This window comes from Musa acuminata, unplaced genomic scaffold (assembly GCF_036884655.1).
Source record: "Musa acuminata AAA Group cultivar baxijiao unplaced genomic scaffold, Cavendish_Baxijiao_AAA HiC_scaffold_944, whole genome shotgun sequence".
Classification (NCBI taxonomy): domain Eukaryota; kingdom Viridiplantae; phylum Streptophyta; class Magnoliopsida; order Zingiberales; family Musaceae; genus Musa; species Musa acuminata.
The window spans coordinates 20001-25000 of NW_027021163.1; the positions used below are offsets into that span (position 1 = coordinate 20001).

The window sequence follows — 5000 nt, forward strand, 5'->3', positions numbered from 1 at the left end:
ATAGTATCGGCTTGACCTTTCATAAGCGGGGACAGAACGAAACGACCATAATAAAGACGTTTACTGTCTACTCTCGATTCAACACACCTCCACTGTAGTGTTCGAGTGGATCCTGCTACTTCCTCTCGAACCATACTATACTAATACTATTATTTGATCAGATCATTGAATTATTTATTTCTCTTGAAATCCGTTTTTTTCTTATTTCTACACACGTCTTTTTTTAGGGGGTCGACATCCATTATGTGGCATAGGTGTTACATCACGTACGAAACTTAATAGTATACCACTTCTACGAATGGCTCGTAATGCTGCATCTCTTCCGAGACCAGGACCTTTTATCATAACTTCTGCTCGTTGCATACCCTGATTAACTACTGTACGAATAGCATTTAATGCCGCCGCTTGAGCAGCATAGGGTGTCCCTCTTCTTGTCCCTTTGAATCCGGAAGTACCAGCGGAGGCCCAGGAAACCACCCGACCTCGTACATCTGTAACAGTTACAATGGTATTGTTGAAACTTGCTTGAACGTGAATAATTCCTTTTGGTATTCTACGTCCATTCTTACGTGAACCAATACGCCCATTCCTACGTGAACCGATTCTTGGTATAGCTTTTGTCATATTTTATCATCTTATAAATATAAGTCAGAAATATACGGAAAGAAAAGATACGGAAATATCCATTTCATATTAAAAGAAATCCTTTATTTTTGTCTTTTCTTTAGAAAGTTCTTTTTTAGAAAGATTATCCCTGTCTCTGTTTATGTCTCGGATTGGAACAAATCACTATAATTCGTCCGCGCCTACGGATCAGTCGACATTTTTCACAAATTTTACGAACGGAAGCCCTTATTTTCATATTTCTTATTCCTTACCTTAATTTTTAATCTATTCCTTGGAAGAAAATAAGTCTCTTGAATTTTTTTTTTTAACTTCGAATTGTATCGTCATGAAAGGAATGCTTTAAAAATCACCTAATCATTCGAATCTTTGTTGCGAAGTCTATAAATTATACGTCCCCTGGTTGAATCATAACAACTTACTTCAATTTTGACTCTATCCCCAGGTAGTATCCGTATAAAACTGCGCCGGATCCTTCCCGAAACATAACCTAGAATTACATCTTTATTATCTAGGCGGACCCGAAACATACCGTTGGGAAGTGATTCAGTAATTAAACCTTCATGAATAAATTTTTGTTCTTTCATTCCAGGTAACTTCCTTGAAGTATCAACTAATGGAGGAAGAGTTATATAACTCACTTTTCCTCTCTATTTCACAAATAGGAAGTTAGAGAGAAAATTAGGATACCAGAGGAGGAGGATCACCATATATATAACAAAAGTTCGCCTCCAATTTTTTCTCGTCGAGCTTCTCGATCTGTCATTATACCTCGGGAAGTAGAAAGAATTACAATTCCTATTCCACCTAAAATCTTAGGAATTTGTTGATAGTCGGAATAAATGCGTAAACCGGGTCGGCTGATACGCTTTAAAATAGTTCTGTGTATTCTTTTCCTAGTCTTTCTATGTCGCAGAGTTGAAACCAAGAAATATTTGTTACCTTCCTGATGTTTCCGAACGTTTTCAATAAAACCTTCTCGTAGAAGTATTTTCACAATATTTTCGGTGATATTAGTAGATGCTATTCGAACCGTTCCTTTTTTATTCATGTCAGCATTTCTTATAGAAGTTATTATATCGGCAATAGTGTCCTTACCCATGACGAACTATAATTATTGGTGCCTCCTAATTTTGATATAATCAACATGTTTCCTTTTTTTCTTTGTTTTATTTTCTTTCTTTTTTTTTTTTTTTTATTATTATAAAATTATTTATTATTAAAAGTATATGCGTGAGACACAATCTACTAATCTACTAAATTTGATCTATTTTAGATGTTCTGATATATCATAGTCCCATCTAGTAGTATTTATAATACCTCGGGAGCCAATGAAACTATTTTAGTAAAATTCAACTGTCTCAATTCCCGAGCGATCGCACCAAAAACTCGAGTTCCTTTTGGATTTCCTTCTTGATCAATGACAACCGCAGCATTGTCATCATATCGTATTATCATACCGTTGTCACGTTTGAGTTCTTTACAAGTACGTACAATTACAGCTCTAATTATTTCCGATCTTTCTAGTGGCATATTAGGCACTGCTTCTTTGATTACAGCAACAATAACGTCACCAATATGAGCATATCGATGATTACCAGCTCCTATGATTCGAATACACATCAATTCTCGAGCTCCGCTGTTATCCGCTACATTCAAAAGGGTCTGAGGTTGAATCATATCATTTTATTGGAATCCGTTATTTTAATGCAAAGGATGAAGGAAAAAAGAAATATTCTCTGTCCAGAAATAAATAAACTTGCCGTTGTTTTTTCATCCTCAATACACTGTTTAGTTCTACATACCTATCCTGACAAATTGAGTTCGTATAGGCATTTTGGACGCAGCTAGTGAAATAGCTGCTTTGGCTACAGCTTCTGATACTCCGCCCATTTCATAAAGTATTCGACCTGGTTTAACAACGGATACCCAATATTCGGGGGATCCCTTCCCCGAACCCATACGTGTTTCCGCAGGTCTTACTGTAACAGGTTTGTCGGGAAATATACGTAACCATATTTTTCCACCACGACGCGCATATCGTGTCATTGCTCTTCGCCCCGCTTCTATTTGTCTAGCTGTGATCCAAGCGGGTTCAAGTGCCTGAAGAGCGTATCTGCCGAAACAAATACGATTGCCCCGACAAGATATTCCCTTCATTCTTCCTCTATGTTGTTTACGAAATCTGGTTCTTTTGGGGTTATAGTTGATGGTCGTTTCTTAATTCCATCTCTACTACAGAACCGGACATGAGAGTTTCTTCTCATCCAGCTCCTCGCGAATGAAAGGATTCAATAATATTACAGATACGCATGTATTTAATAAACTAATACACTAAGACATTTATTAATATTGAATTTGTTTTGTTATACAGGAAGATGTATATACAGGATATACAGCTAGAATATTTATGTTATGCATATTTATAGATATAAATTATAGATAATGCTTTTTATTTTATAACGATCCTTGATCCTTATTTTTACCCTTATCAAATGATGCCAAAATATTGTAATGTAATCTCAATAAATAAAGGTTTCGCGGGCGAATATTTACTCTTTACTGTTTTATTCCTAGGTCAACCCATGACTTCTCAGAATAAATAAATTTTTTCTCGGTTCGTTCCGCCATCCCACCCAATGAATTATTCGGATTCGTTTTCAGTAGAATCCTATGCAGTCACAGGTTCCGTCGTTCCCATAGCTTCTCCGTTAATGGTTAGGCCTGAACTCTGCAATGGAGCTCCCAACAAAATTCCTTCTCGAGTCAATCTCCTTAGTTTTTATTAACCCGAGGCTCTTTATTATTATTTATATTATTTATATTCATTCAGTATTGATGCTTTATCACATTGCCTTTATGAGGTAATTCATAGACCATACATATTGGAATCATATATCATTGATATTTTTGTTCTCTCTTTCTATCATCCTTCCATTTATCCACATCCCTTTATTTTTGTTTCACAACCCATAATCTGATTTTTTATGGAAAAGATTTTAGTTGCAGTTGCTGCAACTATATGATTGATCCACTCATCTCATATAGTGACTGTTTCTTGGGATCTCGACAATACGAAGCAATAAGTTGGTTATTAGTTTATTTTGTTTTTATTTTTGTTTTTATTTATTTTATATAGTTATTAAGTTTAAGTAGGGTTTAGTCTATTTTTTTTTAATTCCAACTCTAAACTCTAAAGAAAAATTAACGAGTCACACACTAAGCATAGCAATTATAACAAATGGTCAATCGAATTTTTATTCAACCTTATAGAATTAGAATTGCTCATTTTTGTTTGATTTAACGGAAAAAGAATGAAACAGTTTGTTATTTTTTGTTCTATCACTGGCCAGAATGGCAAGATAAATAAAGGTCTATTATTCCTCGTCCACAAATATCCAAATTTTGATGCCTAATACTCCATAGATAGTTCGAATTGTATAGGAACAATGATCAATTTTAGCGCGAATTGTTTGTAGGGGAACCCTGCCCTCTCTGATCCATTCGACACGTGCAATTTCTTTTCCGTCAATCCGCCCTGCAATTTGTACTTGCATTCCTTTTGTATCCGTTTGTTCAGCTAATTCAATAGCCTTTTTCATTGCCTTTCGAAACGAAACTCTATTTTTTAATTGTAAAGCTATATATTCCGCAAGAATATTAGGTTGCCCATAAGGTTTTTCAACTCTTGTGATAGCAATGTTGAGTCTTCGGTTCACAGAATGAAATTCTTTTTCTACATTCATCTGTAATTCTTCGATTCCTCGTGTTTGGCCCTCTATTAATAAATTTGGAAATCCAATATAGATTATGACCTGGATCAAATCAATTCTTTTTTTAATTCCTATACGAGCGATTCCTTCGAAACCCGAGGATATTCTCCTATTTTTTTGTACATAGTTCTTGATACAATTCCGTATTTTTTCATCTTCCTGTAAACCCACAGAATAATTTTTTGGTTGTGCGAACCAAAAGGAATGATGACGTTGGGTTGTACCAAGTCTGAAACCAAGTGGATTTATTTTTTGTCCCATATTTTCCTATTATATTTTCTTTCCATCCATATATGTTATTTTACTATGTTTACTATGATGAATCTAAATCCTAGATTCATCTAAAAATAATTTAGATTTATCCTTTAATACAATTGTTATATGACAAGTAGGTCTTTTTATCGGATAACTACGTCCTCGAGCTCGAGGTCTTAATTTTTTCACAATGGTACTCCTATTAACTTTGGCTTCACTAATGAATGAATCAGCTTCGTTCAAACCCATATTATGACTAGCATTTGCTGCTGCAGAATAAACCAATTTTAAAATGGGATAAGATGCTCGATAAGGCATGAGTTCCAGTATCATAAGTGTTTCTTCATA

The 5000-nt window shown here is 34.9% G+C and overlaps 1 protein-coding gene across 1 annotated transcript in view; it reads left to right on the forward strand.

Moving 5' to 3' along the window:
- The window catches only part of LOC135665131 (cytochrome b6-f complex subunit 4), a 2852-nt gene extending 2149 nt beyond the window's left edge, over window positions 1–703 (forward strand). The window contains exon 1 of the mRNA XM_065177133.1: window positions 1–703. This exon is cut by the window's left edge and continues 2149 nt beyond it. The gene's annotated coding sequence lies outside the window, so the exon portion shown is untranslated.
- Window positions 704–5000: the final 4297 nt, after the last annotated feature.